This window comes from Lepidochelys kempii, chromosome 26 (assembly GCF_965140285.1).
Source record: "Lepidochelys kempii isolate rLepKem1 chromosome 26, rLepKem1.hap1, whole genome shotgun sequence".
In the NCBI taxonomy this organism is placed as follows: Eukaryota; Metazoa; Chordata; order Testudines; family Cheloniidae; genus Lepidochelys; species Lepidochelys kempii.
In genome coordinates this window covers 14,126,145-14,148,596 of record NC_136405.1, presented here as the reverse complement: position 1 = coordinate 14,148,596, position 22,452 = coordinate 14,126,145, and the positions used below count along the sequence as shown (strand labels likewise).

The 22,452-nt window shown below is 55.8% G+C and overlaps 1 protein-coding gene across 8 annotated transcripts in view; it reads left to right on the top strand.

Annotated features, from left to right (window-relative positions):
* CAMK2B (calcium/calmodulin dependent protein kinase II beta) overlaps window positions 1-22,452 on the top strand; it is a 142,167-nt gene that overhangs the window by 30,682 nt on the left and 89,033 nt on the right. The window lies entirely within an intron of this gene.

Below are 22,452 nucleotides of genomic sequence, written 5' to 3'. Positions count from 1 at the left end.
GTATTCTTCCTAGCTCTGCCACGCGCTCGCTGTCACCTTGAGCACGCCGCTCCGTGCCTCAGTTTCCCTGTCTACAGCCCAGCGATAACACGACCCTCTCTGGGTTGGCGGGCTGTATGACAAATGCCTGTGGAGATCCGCCAGTGAAACAGACTAGAGAAGGACGAAATCTTATAGTTCGTATTCACTCTGCTGCACCTCAGCCCCTCTTCCGGGGCTGGCTCTCTCTCATGTCGGCTCAAAGCAGCACCCCTCTGTGCTAACCGTGTCTGAAATCGGTTCTCAGCGTAGTCGGAGGACTGGAAGTCCACAGTGCGCTGGAGGTTTCCATGCAGCGCCATTAAATGCAGCTCACGTAGCGCCGATGGGCTGCACAGTGATAAGCTAGAGCAGCAGCGTCTGAGACAGACTGGGGGGGAGAACCAGGAAGGAGCGGGGAGGACGGTACTGTAACTGAGGCAGGACCTGGACTGGGAGCTAGAAGTGGCAGGACATGATCAGGAGCCTGGCTGTGGGGTGAGCAGGACGGAGGAGTGTCTGACTCACCTTCCTCACCTGGTGGAGGGCCCTGGCGTTGGGCAGGTCCGGCTGTCCTGGGTTCTCCCCCCGGCAATGGAGTCCAGGGGCGTCTGTGACGGTGCTCGGGGTATCCAGGACTGTGAGCCACCTTGTGCCCCCTGCCCGTGGCGAGAGGGAGCCTTGCAGGCGGTAAGTGGCCGTCAGCCTGTTAGCTCCTCAAGCACTCTCCTCCGGGTTCTGCCGGTCGAGTCTCAGGTTAACAAGCGGTGCGCCCCAGGGCCTCTGAAGTGTTCCCCTCCGCTGTCCAGCCCCTGACACTAGCTGGTCGCAGAAATCCCGGCTCCTTGGCCCGCAAAGGAGCAACGAGACCTCGGTTAACCTGAAATCGCTTTTCCTGTATCCCACGCAGCACTTGAAATCAAACAAAAGCAGGTTGATTTAAGAAAGAGCAGAGATTCCACTCGAAACGAGAGAGAGAGATGGAGACAAATGGTTACAATACGGAACCAAATCAGAAATCGCAACCTAGGGGTGGTACTTATGAACCGTTCCCTTTCCTGGCTAATAAAGGGGTTCCCTCCCCGTTCCCCACCCCAAGTCCAGGCAGTTGCAGAGCTGGCTGGGTTCCTAGGAACCAGGATCCCCTGCTCAACCAGAGGTCTCCTCAGCGAACGGATGCCTCTTCCCGACCTGGCATTCTGCTGAAAGAGAGTTTTGTCTCTTCACAGCCGGGGCGACCCCCTGTCCGTATTAATGGGCCTTTTTTACCCTACCAGTGGCTTGGATTGTTGGTAGCTGTCTGTGATGGTTTTCCACTTACTGTTCGGGGATGGGGTAAGAGTGGACAACTGAGCCTGGCATTATATCACTGGCTAACCCGGGAGGGGTGGCATCTCCCTCCGGCTCACCAAGGAACATTACCCCCCCCCCCGCGCCTCCTTTTAGCCTTAAGACCATCAGGGCATAAATTTTTCGCGCCGTTGCGTTATTCCTTAAGTATCACCCGTGCACGCGCCATGCCATCATTATGAACGTCGATAGGTTGCAAGCTTTCAGTCGAGACCTCCCACGTTGCCCTTTACGGACACATATCCTGAAAGCAATGCATTGGATGTAGTGAGTTGGTCAGGTCTGAGGTGAGAGTTGGTTGCAAGGAACAGGGGAGCCTTCACCGAGGGGTCTGTGTGTCACGACATCCCCAGGACATGGCAGTGATTGGCACCTTTGGAAAAGAGCCCTCTTGTTTCTGCTTCTGTGCTTTTCTCTGCTATCCCCAGGGCGGGCCGGTACCTGCATCTGGGGGCAGGCCGATGGGTTAGTTTTGGTGTCGTCCGATGCTCTGTGAATGCTGCGAGAGGGCAGGGGAGCTGGGCCTCCCGGGGTACTGCAGGCAGGAGGTGCTAAGTTCTGCCCGGTCCTGATCGTGGGGTCGGGTCCAGCCCGAGTGGGAGCATCTACCCTGCAATTCTGGAGCCCCTGGCCTGGGCTCTGAGACTCGGTGCCCCACTTTTCATCACAGCATAGACGGACCCTCTGTCTGCCTTCTTACTGCACGTCCTGGATAGTCCCGTCTTTTCTGGAGAACTTTGGAGAGAGGCCTGTTGGGCTGGCGGGCGGATCTCGGCATTTGTTAGACATTCGTTCCATTCAGCACCATGGTGCATTTCTGCGGCATTTGCTTTACCCTGGAAGTAAGAGAAATTCTCTCAACGTAGTGCCCAGGATCATAGGAATGATAGCCTCCTTCCACCTGTCCCTAGCGCCGCTTGAGGGTCTGTGTGACATGGGGGGGAGGGGGAGCTTTATCTGTTAGCGCCCCCTCATGGCAGGATGGGATGGCAGGATGGCAGGATACCCTAACCTGGCTCCATTCCCCCCATGCTGTCACAGCCAGTTCTGCACGGGCCGAGGACAATAGTCTCAATAGTCTCTGACCCCCTTTAGGATAAAGGGGAAGCAGAAGTTCTGTGGCTCCAACTAGGGCTAATTCACTCTAGTACTCCTGGGTTTAGGGACTTCTTCCCTAACAGTCCCTGGCTGGGGTAGGCAGGGGACCCTAGGCCTATCCACTCCCCTGGGTGTCTGAACTAGTTCTCTACTGTTCATTGCTGTTCCCACAGCCGCTCCCCACCTCTGGCCTTCCGCAGGCCTTCCCCAGCTTCTTGCCTGGCTTTGGTGGGTGGTTTGTCTGGCAGCTACATACTGGTCTGCTGGAGGGATGCTCTCTACAGTCCCTCTGGCAGCCCTTGCATCCTCCCAGTCAGCTTGGGCTGAGCAGAGCAGGCCCTGGGCAGTCTCGCAGCTCATTAGCCTCCTGGGGCCAGATGGGGCAGGTTGGTGGCATTAGCCCCATTTTGCAGATGGCTGAGATGGGGCACAAATTGGGGAAACAGAAGCATTGATGGCAGAACTAAGTATTCTCTAGACCATCCCTGACAGGTGTTTGTCCGACCTGCTCTTAAAAATCCCCAGTGATGGAGATTCCACAACGTCCCTGGGCAATTTATTCCAGGGTTTAACCACCCTGACAGTTCGGAATTTTTTCCTAATGTCCAACCTAACCCTCCCTTGCTGCAATTTAAGCCCCTTGCTTCTTGTCCAATCCTCAGAGGTTAAGAAAAATAATTCTTCTCCCTCCTCCTCGTAACAACCTTTTATGTACGTGAAAACTGTTCTCATGTCCCCTCTCGGTCTTCTCTTCTCCAGACTAGACAAACCCTATTTTTTCAGTCTTCCCTCAGAGCTCATGTTTTCTAGACCTTTAGTCATTTTTGTTGCTCTTCTCTGGACTTTCTCCAATTTGTCCCCATCTTTCCTGGAATGTGGCGCCCAGCACTGGACACAATGCTCCAGGTGAGGCCTAATCAGAGCAGAGTGGAGCGGATGAATTATTCCTCGTGTCTTGCTTACAACATTCCTGCTAACACAGCCCAGAAGGAAGTTTGCTCTTTTTGCAACAGCGTTACACTGTTATTTCGCTTGTGGTCCACTATGACCCCCAGATCCCTTTCCGCAGTGCTCCTTCCTAGGCAGTCATTTCCCATTTTGTATGTATGCAGCTGATTGTCCCTTCCTAAATGGAGTATTTTGCATTTATCCTTATTGAATTTCATTCTGTTGACTTCAGACCATTTCTCCAATTTGTCCAGATCATTTTGATTCCAAAGCCAGAGGGGACAATTGTGATCATCTGCTCTGACCTCCTGTACAACACAGGCCAAAGACCTTCCCTGAAATAATTCCTAGAGCAGAGCTTTTAGAAAAACATCCAATCTTTGATATTAAAAATTGCCGCTGATGGAGAATCCACTGCAACCCTTGGTAAATTGGTCCAATGGTTAATTACTCTCACCATTAAGAATGTACACCTTATTTCCAGTCTGAATTTGTCTAGCTTCAACTTCCAGCCATTGGACCATGTTAGACCTTCCTCTGCTAGACTGAAGAGCCTGTTATCAATATTGGTTCCCCATGAGGGGGAGGGATAGCTCAGTGGTTTGAGCATTGGCCTGCTAAAGCCAGGGTTGTGAGTTCAATCCTTGAGGGGGCCATTTAGGGATCTGGGGCAAAAACTGGGGTTTGTTCCTGCTTTGAGCAGGGGTTTGGACTAGATGGCCTCCTGAGCTCCTTTCTAACCCTGACATTCTATGTAGGTACTGACAGACTGGGATCAAGCCAACCCTTACCCCTCTCTTTGTTAAGCTAAATAGACAGAGCTCCTTGCGTCTCTCACTGGAGGCAGGTTTTCTAATCCGTTCATCATTCTCATGGCTCTTCTCTGACCCCTCTCCATTTTATCAACATCCTGCTTGAATTGTGGGCACCGGAACTGGACACAGGATTCCCGCCGCGGTTGCACCAGTGCCAAACCCAGAGGTGACATAACCTCTCTGCTCCTACTCGAGATCCCCCTATTTTTGCATTCAAGAATCCCATTAGCCCTTTTGGCCACAGTGTCTCACAGAGAGGAGGCTCCCCCAGAGTGCTGACTGGCTTCATATGGAGTAGTTCCAGACCATTGCCCAGGGACGCCGTGACAACGTCTTACAGGGAGCTCATGGTCAGTTGATTATCCATCATGCCCCCCAAATCTTTCTCAGAGTCACTCTGTTAAATCACTCTGTATAGTTATAGGGGTAATGCAGATACCTTGAGCATGCTTTGTCCCAGAGGTCATTGACCAGAGGCTGACAGAGGAATTTGGAATCTCTTTAGTGAAAGCAGGGTGCTCGACACTGTCCATAATAGTCCCTGGGACATTTTGGGGCTATTTCTGAATGTTCTTTAGGGCGTGTCTACATGGGAAGTTATGCTGATATAAGGTGTGGATATACACTGCTAGAGTGACACCAGTATAACTCCCATGTGGACATGCTTGTTCCAGTTTAAGAGTGGCCTTTTCTGGTTTAGCGTAAGCTGCTTCCAAAGCCAAGTAAGCTAAAGCAGTAAAAGCCTCTCTTAACTCAGGGAAGTCCTAAAACCTGTGTTATGCAGGAGGCCAGGCTAGATTACCAGAAATGTCCCTTTCAGCCTTGTGATCTCTGGAGTAGGAGTGTTCACATGGGGAGTTATACTGGGCTGACAATCGTGGTTTAACTGTCCCAGTGTAATTATACTGGTGTAACTTTCTGTGTAGACAAGCCCTCAGTGACAGACGTACACTGAGCTGGCTAGGCAGGGGTGCCGGGGTTGGGTGATCTGATTTGCTGGTAGCTCTGCATGCTAGAATGTGTGGTTTGGGGTGCCTGTTTTATTCTTAGCTTGGGTTCCCCTCAGTTACCACGTGTTGGTTATGTCGACCCTGCCATTAAAAACCTGCCACTGGCCTGTGCGAGGCGGGAGGGTCCCAGAGCTCGGGCTGCAGCCTGAGCCCCAATTAAAGAAACCCCACAACTTCCATGGGCCAGCTGGGGTGTCTAATTGGACTGCAGGCATACCCTGGCACAAGGTAAAACCCTAGTGAAGACAAGGCCCTCTGTAGCTTTCAGATGAGTTGCAGGTCAAGGTAGACCCTAGACCAGGGGCCCTGGAACAGGCGGCGCCAGGGGGACATGCCCCCGCCCCACTTTTAAAAGAGGGAGAGTTATGCAGAGGGTGAGTGATGGGGGGAGGGGGCAAAGAGGAGCGAGCAGGGGCAGGGCCTTGGGGGGAAGGGGTGGCACAGGGGGGTGGGGGTTCGGGGAGAAGGGGTGGCGCAGTGGCAGGGGCTCGGGGGGGCAGCATGGGGGGATGGAGCCATGGTTCGGGTGCCTATGCCCCCCACACACACTTTTAGGGCGCTTCCGCCCTACACGCTGCCATGTCTTCACTAGGGCTTACCCCTGGTGTGTGCTAACTGGAGTTAAGAACGCACTTTCTCTTAAGCCAAGTCTACACTACCACTAATGTTGGCAAAACTTTTGTCACTCGGGAGGGTGAAAGAACACCCCCCCCCCCCCCGCCCCGCCCGACAAGCGACATAAATTTCACCAGCATAAGTGGTCGTGATGTCAGCTCGTTAGGGGCGGTTTAATGATGTTGACAGGAGGCCTCTCTCCCACCGGCGTAGAGCGGCTACACGAGAGACCTTACAGCAGCGGGTAGACATGGCCTACGAAAGACTCGCCCAAAAAGAAAAATCTGGAGCCTTCTAGTCCTTGAAACGGATTGGAGTGGGCACGGTGCGGATTTCCCCTGGAATAGCTTTACCCTGGCCACCTGAGGCGCATGTCCCGTAGCAATGGGCGAGGTCACCAATTATCACACGGGACGAAGCCAAACCGAAACTCGGGCATGGCTGAGTCTTCGGCTTAACTCCGCTTTCGGAGCTTGTCTCTCCACGTAGTCAACCAAAGGGGCGCTTGCACTGGGTGTAATTGTGCTGGCGATGTCTGTCACGGAGGCCCCGGGCGAGCCTCTGGGACTGCTCCCCATGAAGCCAGGCAGGACTCTGGGGCAGTCGCCTTTCTGGGAGCAGCCTGTCTGCAGGACACACAGCTCCCCCGGCTCCACCTTCCTGGGTCTGACCTCGGAGCCTTCAGCCTCCTCTGCCCCTCGGGCGCTTCCCACAGCGAGTCCGCCCAGGTGGGGTCCTGGGGAAGCCAGAGGGTCCTGCCCCACAACTCCGCAGTCAGAGGGGACTCTCAGCCAGCCAGTAAAACAGAAGGTTTATTGGACAACAGGAACATGGTCTAAACCAGAGCTTGTAGGTGCAGAGAACAGGACCCCTCAGCCGGGTCCATTTTGGGGGGCAGTGAGCCAGACAACCACGTCTGCCCTTCACTCCATGTCCCAGCCAGCCCCAAACTGAAACTCCCTCCAGCCCCCCCTCCTCTGGGCTTTGTCCCTTTCCCGGGCCAGGAGGTCACCGGATTCCTTTGTTCTCCAACCCCTTAGCTCTCACCTTGCAGGGGGGAAGGGCCAGGCCATCAGTTGCCAGGAAACAGGGTGTCGGCCATTCTCTGTGTCCAGACCCCTGCACACACCTGCCCTCTAGGGCTCTGCAGTGATCATACACCCTTATCCCACCCCCTAGATACTTAAGAACTGCATAGGGGAAACTGAGGCACCCCACGCTATTCAGAGGAAACATTAAGAACAGTCCCACTTCGTCACAGTGTCATAACCGTCTTGGGAGGAACAAAAGAAAGATCCGATTGGAGACCCAACCACTGTCTACGTCACTGGCTTTGGGGGAGTCAGCAGAGCCCTCCTCCGTCGAAGCAGAATATTATGCCTGGAAACACCAATATCCGATAATCCCTCTCCCGAGCGGATCTTGCGACCAGAGTGTGTGCCGGCTCTCCGGAAACAACCGACACCACTCGCGGGACACAGTTAGGATGGGAACGAGGACTGCAGGGCACGGTGTGAGTGGGCTGGCGTCGCTGTAGTTAGCGGAGGGTTGGTGGGGATCAGCTCCCCCCGGCGCGAGACAGGAAATCCAGCGTGTGGGGTGAGAAACGCTTGCCAGGCTCTGGGTTGTCTTTAAAGGAACACAGCAGGGCCAGGGTAGGCGCTGTCCCCGCCTGAGGGCTTTGGCTGGGCTCTGCCGACCGATTTGCCTGGTTTCCGCCCACTCTGGGAACAACCGGGGGCTGAGTTTTTAATCCCTCGTGACCGAGTGTACGTCCCCGCCGCACTGGAGGTGTGAGTGCGGCGAGCATGCAGCTGGCTGGCCTGGCCGCCCAGGTGCATAGCCCACCCGGCACCTGGGGGGGGAGAGGGGGCACCGCCCATGCTGCTGTCGGCAGTTAGCTCGACCAAAGTTCACTCGGGTACAGCTAACTTATCCACGGCTGCCCCTGTCCGGAGCAGACTCCCTCCTGCTGCCCCCTCACCCACCGAGAACCTTGCCCGATACCCTGCCCTGGGCCAAGAGGGGGACAATCAGGAGCCCTCCAGGCCCAGGACTCGCCTGGCTCCGAGCGAGTGGCCGAGGCGTAGGTGAGACAGAAAGTGCCGTGGGTAGCTGTAAATATCCCGAGCCTTGCGACGGCTCGGCTTCTCCGGGGCATTTCCCTTTGGTCCCCTTGTGCACACAATGAAGCATCTCGCCAGCCTTTGCCTCCTGCCCTGTGCGCCGATGCAGATGTGGCGGGTGCTGTGCGGGGAGTCGGGGCGGTGTTGTTTGGGGGTGCCGTGTGCATGCCGGCCGTGCGGGAGGGCAGGGGCGTGCAGACCCTGGCTGGGGGTGGGGGGGCGGTGCAGATGTGGCAGGCGCACGCGGGGACGGGGACGGGGGGGACACACGTACGTGTGGAAGGAACTTGCTCTCAGCGAGCCGAATGGCAGGTTTCGCAGGAGCCCTTGGCTACAGTCGCCCATAAAAAGAATGGAGTTGATTAAAGTGGAAGGAGGAGGCTGGCTCCTGCCATCTCTTCTCGTCCCTGGCCCCAGCAGCCCTAGGGCACAGCCTGGCCATTCCCTCCCCAGGGATTTCTGTCCGTCTGCCTCCTCCGGGTCTGGGGCTAACAGCTGCCTCTGACCCATGGAGACATGTGCGTGGAGCCCCTCTTACCTCTGCCCCGCCCCCCGGAACAGGGCGCCCCGATGCGTTCTGCTCCCCCAGTATCTCTCCTGCATCTCAGATCCGCCCCCCCACCCAAGTCCAGGTGGCATTTGCCGGCCAGGCTCCATCTGTGGCCGCAGCCTCCAGCGTCCCGTTGGCACGGCTTGTGGGCCCCAGCTAGCCCCTCGACCAGCGCCCGGCTCTGCGGAAACGCCGGCGGCCGGGGATTGTGCTGGGATTTGCATTCTGGCAGAGTTCGAAATAGTTTGCTTTCCTGTCCCTTCCCCCGCCGCCCCCCATTCCAGGCGAAGGCTCCCCCCTTCAGCTCTGCTGCTGTGCTAATAAGGGTCCTGGGTGGGATTAGCATGCAGCTGGGTTAACAGAGGACAACTGAGCCACTGCATTGCAGGTACAATGGAGCATGCTCAGTCACACGGCTCCGCTTGCCTGCCAGCACCAGCCGAGCTCCGGCTCCTCTGACTGGCAGCCCCCGAGCCCTGGGACGACTGCTCGGGTCTGGTCTGACGTTAGCAGGCATGCGGCTGTGGGCTCGGCCCGCCAGGCCGGCTCCTGGCTGGCCCCTTCATGCATGGGGCGCTGGGAGTGCCCTGGGGTCCGATTCACTCTCCCTGGTGGGACGGGTGCAGGGCTCCGGGATCGGCTCCCTCCAGGCTCTGTGCTGCCCGGGTTTGCTCTGCCCGGTGGCGCAGGGGGATGGGTCCTGAGGCTGTTGAAATGAGAGCGAAAGGTCCGTTCAGATCTCCCAGTTCTCCGCACGCCCTGCAGCCCCTCCCTCGGGTGCAGAGCTACCGGCTCCAGCTCAGGCCCCGGCCCAGCCCGAGGGGCGTAGGGACACCACCCTTCCCTGTGACAGCCGGCTGGGTGGGTGTCCGTGTGCAGGGGGGGACCATGCACTGTTGGAGCTGCGCTGTCTACGGGGCATGTCCGGGCCGGCCGGCCGGCCTGTCTGCGCTTCTCCCCAGTGCTACAGGGCAACGGCAGGGACTCCCCAGAAAGCCAACGGGAAGGAGAATCGCTAGTTCAAAACACCGTTGGTGCAGGCGTAAGGGTGCCCGGTGCCGCCTCGGGAGAGCAGCTCGACTTCCACCTTGCGACCAGCAGCGGCCCTGGAATGGCCCGGCTGGGTCACACTAGGACGGTCAAAGCTACAGTGGCTTTTACCCCGGCCCAAGAAAAGTTTCTTGTTGTCATGTTGGTGACTCCCTAGGGGGTGCTGACCTCAGGGCCCCAGCAGGATCCTAGGGGTGCTCTCCTATTGGGGGCGGGGGGCTGTCCTTTTTTGTATGCACTGTGGACCATTGTCTCCCACTTGCAGGATGTGCCCCGTTCCCTCCCCTGGGTCTCCTCCCCAGCCCTCTACCATGTAACAATGCTTTAATGGATTTGTTGTAAACAGTTAATCCACAGCAGGGGCTGATCAGCTCGAAGGGTAGCATGAGCACTTCTTGACCTCGTCCCTGGCACACTCACTGTCCCCCCAACCTGCATGGCAGTGCTGGGCCAGGGCCTTGTTACAGCCCAGGCATCACACCAGGGCTTGTCCCGGGTGCTGACTGGGAACCACGCCCTGCCTGCGTGAGTAACCAGGCTCAGGGAGGCGGAGTGGTGGAGACAAGGCCACCCCAGGTCAGTGGCAGGGCTGGGAAACGAACCCAGGAATCCTGGCTTCCGGACCCGTGCTCCGCTTACTAGACCCGGATAGCAGCACCTCTGCTTGGGGCTGCCTGGCACTTCCCCCTCCAAGACCCTGTTTTCAGTTGCTGATAACGTTGGCAAGCTGTAACCGTTTGGGCTGAAATTTTCTGGGATGGGAGTTTGCGTCAAGCTGAGTTTTTGGGGAAAGTTTCAGCAAAAACCGTGTGATGGTTTCTGAGAATGAGATATTTTTTGCCCGTGTTTTTAAGAGAATCGTACAGCTGTTTACAGAATCTCTAGCGCCCTCTTGCTTTGGAACCAGGAATGAAAATTTGGCCATGGGGGCTCACCCTGGCATCAGGGATATTAGGGTGCACAGCTCATCCCCTCTCTCGTGCTGATCCACGTAGAGGATGACAACCTACTACTGCTATCAGTTACTTAGTTAGGTGAAGCAGCAGGGGGTGTGGGGTAGATCTCCAGGTGCCAACCCTGCTGATGAATCATGTGAGCGTCAATACGATGCCACACGATGAAATGTCTGGGGGCGGGCGGGCGGGGGGGGTTAGGTTTTTTTAAGAGCCTAGGAAATGACGTGTGCTCACACAAATGACCTCTTTAAAAGAACACTGGTGTGACCGCTGCTGGAATCCTGTGTCCACGGCTGGTGCCCACAGTGCAAGAAGGGTGTCGATAAATTGGAGAGGGGTCAGAGAAAAGCCATGGGAATGATTAAAGGACTGGAAAACCTGCCTTATAGTGATAGATTTAGCTTAACCAAAGAGAAGGTTAAGGTCATTTGATCAGTCTATATGTACCTACACAGGGAACAAATATTTAATCATGGGCTCTTCAGTTTAGCGGAGGAAGGTCTAACACAACCCAACAGCTGGAAGTTGGAGTTAGACAAATTCAGGCTGGAAATAAGGTGTAAATACTTAACTGGAGGAGTAATTAACCATTGGAACAATTTACCAAGGGCCATGGTGGATTCTCCATCATAGAATCATAGAAGATCAGGGTTGGAAGGGACCTCAAGAGGTCATCTAGTCCAACCCCCTGCTCAAAGCAGGACCAATCCCCAACTAAAAATCACCAATGATTTTTAAACCAAGACGATGTTTTTCTGAAAGCTCTGCTCTAGGAATTATTTCAGGGAAGGTCTCTGGCCTGTGTTACACAGGAGGTCAGACTAGATCAGGGATCTCAAACTCAAACGAGGGCCACAGAAGGACATTGGCCCAAGGGCCGCATCACCGATGCTCCGCCCCCCGCTGCCCCTGGCCTTGCCCCTACTCCACCCCTTCCATGAGGCCCCGCCCCTGCCCTGCCTCTTCCCACCCCTTCCCCAAAGTCCCCACCCCAACTCCGCCCCCTCCCTGCCTCTATTCCAACCCCTTCCCCAAATCCCCACTCCTGCCCCGCCTCTTCTCCACCTCCTCCTCTGAGTGCGTGGCTCCCCGCTCCTCCCCCCTCCCTCCTGGAGAACGCTAAGCACCGCCAAACAGCTGTTTGGTGGTGGGAAGCGCCTGGAGGTAGGCAGAGGACTGGGGACGCGGCGCGCTGGGGCGGGAGGGAGACAGGTAAGGGGAACTTGGCGGCTGCAGGAAATAACTCGGGGGGTGCGGGGAACTTGGCGGGCCGCAGCAAATAATTCTGTGGGCCACATGTGGCCCGTGGGCCGCGTGTTTGAGACCTCTGGACTAGATGATCACAATGGTCCCTTCTGGCCTTGGAATCTAGGAATCTATAAGGTTGCAAAGTCAGCACAAAAGTTAGGAAAGGCCAGAGTGAAGGTTGCCCTCAGGGAGTTTTAGTTCACCCCCCTTGTGTGTGTGCGTCATGATACGGTCTCCAATGACGCGGTGTGATTATTCCTCACTGGGTGTGTGGGGCCTGCAGCTGGGCTGATTTTAATGGTGTCATTTGTTTCCGACCTATGCTGGGAGCCCAGACGGCACACTGCTGGTGTGAAATAAAATAAACCCAGCGTGAACGTGAATGGAGGCCACAAATATAGGCCGGAGGCCTCTCACCAGGCTCCATGCCTGCAGTGGGCTGGGATAGTTTCTAAGGCTGGGCTCTTGGGCTCAGCCGTCAACTCCTCCATCCTCCCCTCCTCTCTGGGCTGGAACCCCTGACACCGACTCCAATACACTTGGGCTCAGGCAGCGGGGCTAAAAATTGCCATGTAGATGTTTGGGCTGGAATCCGGGCTCTGAGACCACGTGACGGGGGTGGGCTCTCTGGTACCCTGTGAGCGGGGTAGCGCAGATCTTTGATTGCAGTGTAGATGTGCCCGACGCATCCCAGGAAATACATGCCCCATCCGTGGGGGGTGCTTGCCATGTGGCCGGCTGCAGAGCTGCGACTGGAAGAGCCTGGCCTTCCGGTTTGGGTCACTGGCTCGGCCACGCTGCCTCTATCCTTTAGGCCTGGTTGCATAGCAGAATGGTCCACTGGCACCCAGCCGTAGTCCCCGTGCCCTATAGAATAGCACTTTCCCCACGTGCTGGATGGGGAGAGAATCTCAGAGAAAGCCATGGGCTAGGGGTTCTATCCCAGACAAGACCCCTCGGCCTCAGCTATTCCTCGCCCGCAGCTAGTTATTTCAAGCCACTGATGCAAGATCACGCTTCCCTCCAAGGTCTCTTCCCACCCTAATCTTCTATGATTCTCCTTGGGGCAGCTAGCTGGGGGGTCTGAGCTGGCCCTGCTCTCTGTTCGGCCTTCCATCCAGCTACCCACAGTGTTTATTTGGCTGTGCTAGGTAGATGTTCCCAGGGTTTTCCTTGCTGGCGACCCCTGTGCGACGGGGTCTCTAGACTGTAGTAAGGGACCCACGGCTGGCCCGGGTCTGCTGACTTGGGCTCAGGTTGCGGGGCTGTACAATTGCAATGTGATGTTCTGGCTTGGGCTGGAACCCACGAAGGTCCAGTACCAATGATGCTGCCCTCCCCCCTTCAGCACCCCCTGCTGGCCCAGGCCAGAACTGCTGTGTCTGGGTGCACCCCACGGCCTGCACCCTTCCCTGCAGGAGCGCCTGTGGGCCGCTGGGAGTGGCTGTTCCATATTCTAGTCTCCCGAGGCGTAAGGAAGTCTCCTCTGAAGTGCGTGGGTGGGCGGGTTCCTCAGTCTGTTTAGCTTCAGTCCAAGACCTTGTGAATCTGAGTGCCTCCATCAGGATCGTGTCTCCCACTGATTTCCCTTTGTCTGTGATGGAGGCCAAATGGGCTCTTGAGTTGTGACTCAGAGCTACACGTCCCCGGGCTCGCGGCTGCCGTCAAAGTCTGCAGAGCTCCCCGCTTTCTCTTGCCCCCTGTGGCCTCCTAGGACCACCCTCGGAAAAGAGGAGTTTTTCCTTCTTAACGGCCCGGCTGGGTTTGAACCTCACTTCCCAAATCCGGACACGCCTTGTTTTCCAGCCTGGCGAAGGTGCCCTGTGGTCAGTGAGCAAAATGCTCTCCGGCCTCGTTTCATTGTGTGCTGGGAACGCCGAGGGAAAAGCCCTGTGGCATGTAACAGAGACAAAACAAATAGGGCTGTGCAGAAATTGCCCTAGAAAGTTATCGGACCCTGGTTCCCCCCCTGCCAGGTAGCTGTAAAACTTACTTCTTCTGGGTTGACCCACTTTGCCTGTGTCAGTGACAATGGCATGAGATCAGTCTCCGAGCCTCTGCTCCAGAATTCTGCCAGCTGCTCGAAAGGTTTCTACGGCACTTCTGCCTCTGGAAAGTGGGGCGCTCGAGTTCTCCCCTGCAGGGATCGCCACCGCCCTGCCTGTATTGCGCCACTGACGTACCTGTTCTGCTTTTACATGAGCGGTGTGGACTTGGAGGGTTCTTCCTGGGGGCAGTGTGGCCTAATAGCCAGAGCTCTGGACTGGGACTTGGGAGACCTGGATCCTGTTCCTGCCATTGGCCTGCTGCGTGGGTGACTTTGGGCAAGTGACTTCACTGCTGTGTGCCTCAGTTTCCCCACCAGATCGCCTTTGCCAAGCTCCTTGAGATCTGTGGATGAAGCGTGCTAGATAAGAGCCAGGGATCCTTCTGATGTGATCCCATCCTAGAGTGGGGCTGGTTACACTCCTGCCATGCCTTGGATGTTTCCTTTGGATCCCTACAGCTTCCTGCCTCTGGCTTGGAGCCAGCTCTCCTGTTTCATGTGGGGCTGTCAGCCGGGAATGGCATTGAAATGGGCTGGAACTGATGCTGGGCTTCCCAGGGCCGTGATCACAAAGTGTCCCGATGGGACTGGAGGAATCACAAAGGGGATAGGCTGGCCCAGATAGCAGCCACCCAAGTCAGGCTTCTCTCCCTGTCCAGGGGGATATGCAGTCACGGTGCCCCAGTTGCTCTGACTGCTAATATTTGGTTTAAGCTCTTCCTTTTCCTGCTCCGGGCCATTGCTGCTCCTTCTGCCATCATCTGAGTCGGCGTAATTCCCTCCTTTAATTTCCATGGCTACCTTGGAGGTATTTACAGACAGAGACCGTGTCCCCCGCGCCGCCTCTCTTTAGACTACAGAAATGCAGCTCACTTCTCTGCCCCTGGCAGGGTTTAGCTTCCGTTCCTTTACCAAGTTTTTAAACGCCTTTAAAATGGGTTTGAATATGCCCAGCGAGCGGCTGGGAGTTTGGATGAGCAGAAGCGCTCGGTGGCCCTGCTCAAGGCAGCCTGAACGTGCCGTTCTTCGCTCAGATGGCTCCAGATGTGACCCGCTACGGCGTCGCTAGGTGCAGGGGGTGGGCGGAGAGCGCTTCTGTGATCAGAGAACTACAGCGAGGAAAACCCCAGTTCGCTCTCCCCGGGGTCAGGGCAGGAATCTGCCCTACAGCTCACGTTCGGTTTTGTCCAGCCGAGTTTACCTTCCCCAGCTCTTCCCTCCACGACTCAATCCCACAGCCCCACGCAGGACTGTCCCAGCTCTTCAGCCGTTTCTAATGTCACCCCATTCCTCCACATTATACCCTTTGGTGCTGCCCAAAGTAATCCATCCGCCCCGTTTCTGCTAACACCCTCCCCATGTCGTGTCCCCAGTAGAACTGAACAGGGATGAAACCTAAGGAAGCTGTTCTTAAAAGCTGCCCAAGGTGACAGCGAGCAGGGCCCTTTCTACAGGGCATTTGTATTCAGGGATGTAATTTTCTAGTTAATCCTATAAAATGGTCCAAAACCCTATAGACGAGGTTCCGTTCTACGGGGCTGTTTCTGCAGGTTCCGAATTCCTGGAATGATTTCTCATAAATTAGTCCCTGCATCCCCCTGGATGGACAGACTGTTTGTCTGTCTGTCACACTTATATACTCCCCACTACCACAGTATTGTAGGGTTTGTCCACGCTGTCTTCGAGCCCATGGGAGCGAGACTCCTAGCCCGGGGTGGTAAACATGGTAAACATGAGCACTCTAAAAAAAAGTCTGTAGCCGGCCTTTTGGAGTTGTGGATCGAGCTGTGAAGCCGAAGGAGGAGGGTGGATTTCAGAGCCTGCAATACTCAAAAAAAAAAAAAAAAAATCAATAATAATGTCAAGAGATGCTAGATTCCAAGGCCAAAAGAGACCACTGCAATCTAATCCGACCCCCCGGATAGCACAGGCCAGAGAACGGCCCACATAATTCCCAGCTCAGATCTGTTAGCAGAAGAGCTGGACGTGCGTTATAAACTGCCAGGGACGGAGAATCTCTCCCACCCGGGGTAAATTGTTCCCATGGTGGATTGCCCTGAGCGTTAAGAATTTCACCTTATTTCTCTGAATGGGGAGAGCAGAATTCTGTGAGTTTCATTTATGTCTGTATGCAGCAGCTTTCCTTCCTGTGGGGCCCTTACAGCTGGGGCTGGGGGGGCAATGGACATGCTCTGTGGGGGCGAGCGCATCGATTTTATGTAGTTCTCTCTGCTTTCTTTGCATGTTCCTTTCCCCTTGCTGCTGCATCCCGTTGCCATCTGTTCTCAGCTGTCCTCCTCCCCAGTCAGTGTTTGGGGGAGGATCATCCTCCCTGCTCACCCGTCCATCCCACTCCTTTTGGGCTGGTTCCCCATAGCCACGGGTGGTGACTTCCCTCTCCCTGCTCTCTCGGAGAGCATCATGGCCAGAATTTGGCCCGGTGAGAGTTGCTCAAACAGCCCTGCTGGAGTCTGGTGCTGCAGTGGGAGGTGGGTCCCCTGGGCCCTTTCGGAGGTTTGCTTGGCCTCAATCGGGAGAGAGGACCCAGGTTGGGGTTCGGATGCAGCTGGGAGCCCAACACCCCTGCTCTGTTGGGTGGGGAGGGTTCTGAGCTCTTGCCCAACCGCTCATCCGCAGCCAAGTTGCATGATGGAGTCAGTTTCAATGTCCTCTTCTCCCCTGCATCCTCTGCCATCTCCCCATCACCCTGTGGGTTCGGCCACTCTGACAAGGGCCTGCTTTTCCTCCGCTCACCACGGAGCATGCAGGCCTCATAAGCGTTTCTGCCCAGCCCTGACCACTGGGCATTCAGGCAACTTGGGTGCAGACGAATACCAGCTCCAAAATGCAGCGGGCACCCAGCTTCCGCCCCGCCCCCCGCCCTAAGCCACAGATGGCTCAGTGCATCTGCCCCAGCCTTCCAAAACTTGGCCATGGTATGTAGAAAGGGCCTTTTCTACTCCTCAGGCTGGCAGAGCTCAGCACCCCAGAGCACCGGGGTAGGGGGTGGGGGCTGGATGTCCCAGCTGTAGGCTGACCAGATAGCAAGTGTGAAAAATCAGGACTGGGGGGCAATAGGCTCCTATATAAGCAAAAGCCCCAAATATCGGGACTGTCCCTATAAAATCGGGACATCTTGTCACCCTACCCAGCTGAGACCTGGGCTGCCAGTGTGGAGAGCTTGGCTCCCTTGTACTTCAAAACCCACTTCTCATCCAAGTGCTCAGTCCTTTGAAAACTCCTGCCCTGGCCCCGTTCCCTCTGAGCAGCAACCCCTTTGGGGCACCCCCTATAGCCTTTATATAGGGGCAAAGAGGAAGAGAAACCCCAGCAGCAGAGCTACTATGGTGCCACAAGGGGAAGGGGCAGAGATCTGGAGGGCTCCCAATGGACTGGCACGTGGACGGCCAGGAGCGCGGCCCGGATCTTCCCTGCACGCAGTCAACGTGGTAGGGCTCTCCCTGTGTCCTGCCCAGCCGCTTGAGTGTATTTGGCAGTGAAGCTGGGTTGCTTTGGAGCGGTTAGAGATTTCCTGTCCCTGTGGGTCTCCCGTAATCCTGCGTGCAGCTGCCTCAGAGCACTTGCCAATCAGGGGATCCCCTCCGTGTCCCCGAGACGAGAAAGGGGCCGTTGTTCAGGGTGGTGCACATGGGCAGGTGTCTCCTCTGCCTCAGGGAGCGCTCTGCCCCGACTAACTGATGGAGCGGGGCCGGAGGGGGGTCCCCGAGCAGCAGAGATCCAATTTCCCTGCAAGTGTGGCTGATGACAAGCCACAGCAGCTGGGGCAGGGAGGGCAGGCGGCAGCTGGGGCTGCGCGCTGGCAAGAAGGCGTCTGCAGTGGTCCCACGGCCTCGCCGACAGACCCATGCCCAGTTGGATTGCTGAGCCTTCCTGGGTGCACACCATGCCCCTGCCAGGCACTGGAGGGGCGAGGAGTGCCCAGCGTGGCTGTCCTAGATATAAAGGGAAGGGTAACCACCTTTCTGTATAGAGTGCTATAAAATCCCTCCTGGCCAGAGGCAAAGTCCTTTCACCTGTAAAGGGTTAAGAAGCTAAGGTAACCCTGCTGGCACCTAACCCAAAAATGACCAATGCGGGGACAAGATACTTTCAAATCTGGAGCCGGGGGGAAGGCTTTTGTCTGTCTGTGTGATACCTTTGCCGGGAACAGATCAAGGATGCAAGCCCTCCAACTCCTGTAAAGTTAGTAAGTAATCTAGCTATATGCGTTAGGTTTTCTTTGTTTTGGCTTGTGAAATTCGCTGTGCTGGAGGAAATGTATATTCCTGTTTTTGTGACTTTGTGTAACTTAAGGTTTTGCCTCGAGGGATTCTCTGTGTTTTGAATCTGATTACCCTGTAAGATTATCTTCCATTCTGATCTTGCAGAGTTGTTCTCTTATCTTTTTTTGTTCTTCTAATAAAGTTCTGTTTTTTAAGAATCTGACTGGGTTTTTTCGGTCTTAAAAATCCAAGGCTGGTTTGTGCTCATCTTGTTTATTCTCAAGCCTCCACAAGAAAGGGGGTGTAAGGGCTTGGGGGGATATTTTGGGGGAAGACGTCTCCAAGTGGGCTGTTCCCGGATTCTTTGTTAAATCCCTTGGTGGTGGCAGCGTACCAGGGTTTAACCGAAGCTGGTAGAAATAAGCTTAGGGAGGCTTTCATGTGGGTCCCCACATCGGTGCCGGAGGTGCTGACTGTGGGACCCTTGCAGTGCTCTGAAGTCGGAGTTTTAATTCTGCTGCGCCCCGTGCTGTGCGGCGTTGCTGCGAGCTGCTGCGCTCCACCCCAGAGGTGGTTCCATCTCAGCAGGGCGAAGTGCTCTGGGCTCCTTGGGCCTGCTGTAGCCGTGTTTATAAACCCAGCCACTGCATGGCCCAGCCTTGCCGTTTGCAGCCTGCTGTGGCCAAGCCACCAGGAGGGACTGAAGACGGGGAGGGTCCTGCTCCTTCTAGTCTTGGAGCCAGCAGCGTTCACAGTGGGGACCTTTACCCCAGGGGCTTCCAGAGAGAGCCAGCCATATCTCCTCCAGACCCCCTGCCCGGTGTGGCGCAGCTGGGCAAGAGGAGCGGGCCACGGCTGTGTGACGGAGGGAGGCTGCTGGCGGTGAGTGTCTCAGTGCTGAGCCGCTCCCTCCCATTCCGTCTCTCTGATCTCTCCCCCTCCCTTCTCTCTCCCGCCCACCACCCCGGCTCTCCTCGTGGGGGGCGTGGCACAGCTGCCATCTGCCCTCGCGGCTCCTGCTGGGGTGGCAGAGCAGCTGGTGGAGACAGGGGGAGCATGGAGGAGGAGAGTGATAGCAGCAGGATCCGTCTGGCCGTGCAGTCCCGGCATTAGGTTTCAGCTGACCCCGGGGACGGAGGGAAAGTGCCTTGGGTCCTTGCAGCCCCAGCATACCCACAGAAGGGGCTGCGTCCGCTCTCAGTGCTGCAGAGGGGGTGAAGGGCCTGGGGGAGAGGGCCGTTGCTTGCTGGGCAGTGAGCAGGATGTCAGGGGGGCAGTCCTGGCAGAGGTGAAAAAACCCATCTTGTCTTTGCTCTGCTGCTTTGGGGGTCCATATGTGCCATGGCATGTCATTGGCAAATCTCTATGGGGCTCAGATTGACTAGCAACCATGCTGTGGGTCAGCAATAGAGAGGGACCATGCACAGGGACTGGGACCACATCTCTGTCACGCTTGTTATTGGAGTCACTGCACCAGCAGCTCTCTGACTCGGGAAGAGCTATTTACATTAGCAGAGGCAGCAGCTCTGTGCCCTGGAGCGGTGTTGTTCTTTCCCTCCTTCGTTGCTCAGGATCCTCGGGGATGAAGGCAGGACGGATGCTGAACAAGAGCTCGGTGCTGAGAACCCTGGACAGTAGCCCGCAGAGACCAGCCCTGCTTTGCCCCTGTGACGAAGCGGGACTGTTCTTAACGTTTCCTCTGAATACTGTAGGGGTGCCTCAGTTTCCCCTGTGCATTTCTTAAGTCTCTAGGTGGTGGGATAAGGGGGTGTAATTGTTGCAGAGCAAAGGACCAGGGTACATAAATGGCCGACACTCTGTCTCCTGGCAACTGATGGCCTGGGCCCTTCTCCTTTGCAAGATGAGAGCTAAAGGGTTGGAGAACAAAGGAATCCGGTGATCTCCAGGCCCGGGAAAGGGACAAAGCCCAGAGGAGGAGGGGGTGGAGTGTGAGTCAGTTTGGGGCTGGCTGGAGACATGGAGTGAAGGGCAGACGGGGTTGTCTGGCTCACTGCCCCCCAAAATGGACCCAGCTGAGGGGTCCTGTTCTCTGCACCTACAAGCTTTTTCTAGACCGTGTTCCTGTCGTCTAATAAACCTCTGTTTTACTGGCTGGCTGAGAGTCACGTCTGACTGTGGAGTTGGGGGGCAGGACCCTCTGGCTTCCCCAGGACTCTGCCTGGGCGGACTCGCTGTGGGAAGCGCACGGAGGGGCAGAGGATGCTGAATGCTCCGAGGTCAGATCCAGGAAGGTGAAAGTCGTGTGAGCTTTTTGCCCTGGGGACAGTCTGCTCAGAGAGAGGAGACTTCCCTAGAGTCCTGCCTGGCTTCGTAGGGAGCAGTTCCAGAGCATCGCCCAGGGACTCTGTGACAGTCACCATTAATGATTCTAACTCTGGATATTGTTACACTATCCCTCTTTGAATCTTTGTCCCAGTGATAACTTGTGGCAAAGAGTTCCACAGTCCACCTATGCATTGTGTGAAAAAGCTTTTCTTTGCAACAGTTTTGGGTTTCCACCCACTAATGTCATTGACTGTTCCTTTGTCCTTGTGTTCTGAGATAGGGAGAACAGATGCCCCCCGATCTCCCTCCTCTCGACCAGACTAGACTTTATATGCTTTTATTCTGGCCCCTCTTATTCGCCTCCTCTGTCTTTCCAACCTCTCTTCAGAGGAGAGCTTTTCCAGCCCTTGATCATTCTCATTACCCTTCTCTGAAGCCTGGTTTAATTCGGCAAACCCTTTCTGAGAGGGGATGCCCTGTCCTGCACATGGGAGGCCGCCCCGTTGATTTCTAACCTCCCTTGCCTAGACACAGCCTGGTGCACCTTCAGGGGTGGCGCCCACTGAGATAAACACTGTGGCATGTATTGCATTGATTCCACGTTGAGCTCAAGTGGCTCAGGGAGCCCTGCGTCCCCCCCATCACACAGCGGGACGGGATTCCCCCGGCACGCTTCCCTCTCTGTCTTTGTTTGTCAGCCACATGCTTTGCTGCACAAACCTCCATCCAGCTGAGTTTCCACGGATGCCACGGGTCAGGGGATCCTGGTGTTTCCCATTGCAAGCCCCTCTCCCACCCTCTTCTCGGTCCCTCACCCCGAGGCAGCTTTTCCAGCCCACACATTGTTCTTGCTCTTCTGCATTGGACCCTTTCCAGTTTCTCAGCATCCTTTTGGAAGCGTGGAGCCCGGTCTTACTGACGCGCTGCAGGGTGGTAGTTTGACTCCTACGCCTTAGTCCCCTGTTTCTATCGCTGACGATCGCCTTAAGCTCTTAGCAACAGCGCTGCCCTGGGAGCTCGTGTTTAGTTGTTTGTCTACCCTGACCCCCAAGACCTTGTCAGAGACGCTGCTTTCTAGAATACAGCCCCCCCGCCCCCATCCAGCAAACGTGACCTGCATTCTTTGTTCCTTGATGGATGGCCCTGCATTACAACGCACGTTGGTCGAGTCTCGCTTTCGAAGCTCTGTAGAACTGACTTTTCCCCTCATTTTTTACCCCCCGTTCCCCCAGTTTTTGTGTCACCTGTCAAATTGACCAGCAACAAGGCTATATTTTAATGATATTGAATAGCGTTGGGCCCCTCTAGAAATGCCCCTGTGGGATGGTGATCCCCTCTTCACAGGCTCTTTGGGAGATCTATCAGCTAGCCAGTTTGTAGTCTCACGTGGTGAATTGATTGCATACGTTTTTAAAATCAGAATGTCTTGCAGTGCTAGGGGCAAGGAGGGCATTAACCGTTAAGGTGCGAGTTCACACACAAGGTGACGACAAAACCCTAACGCTATCCCATAGAGATGGCAATAAGAACATCACAGTACCTAGCCTTTCGTTTACAAACGATGCCATTGTTTCTGGGTCCACCACAATTTCGCACCTGGACTCCTAGTCAGACAGCTCTGTAGGACCCTTGCCGTGTGTCAGCACTAATATGGGGAGCAGCTGCTGCCGGTTTACAGAGATCACGCTTCCGCCTTTTTTCCTGCTGCCCAGATGCAATTAACGAGGCCAACGTTGCGTCGGGCAGTTTGCTTCCTGCACTTGAAGCCACTCTCCCTCCCTCCCGACAGAGTGATCCTCCGGGGGCATAGAATCATAGACTATCAAGGTTGGAAGGGACCTCAGGAGGTCATCTAGTCCAACCTCCTGCTCAAAGCAGGACCAATCCCCAATTTTTGCCCCAGATCCCTAAATGGCCCCCTCAAGGATTGAGCTCACAACCCTGGGTAACCACTGAGCTATCCCTCCCCCCAGAGTGAAGGCCGGCTGGCCATGCTGGGGGAAACCTCCCTGGCGGGTCCAGGTTACTGGGGAGATGTGGGAAGGCTTGAACTGACTGAGAATTTTGGGGGTGTCTAAGGGTGAGTCTGGGTTGATGTGGCCCCACGTCTTG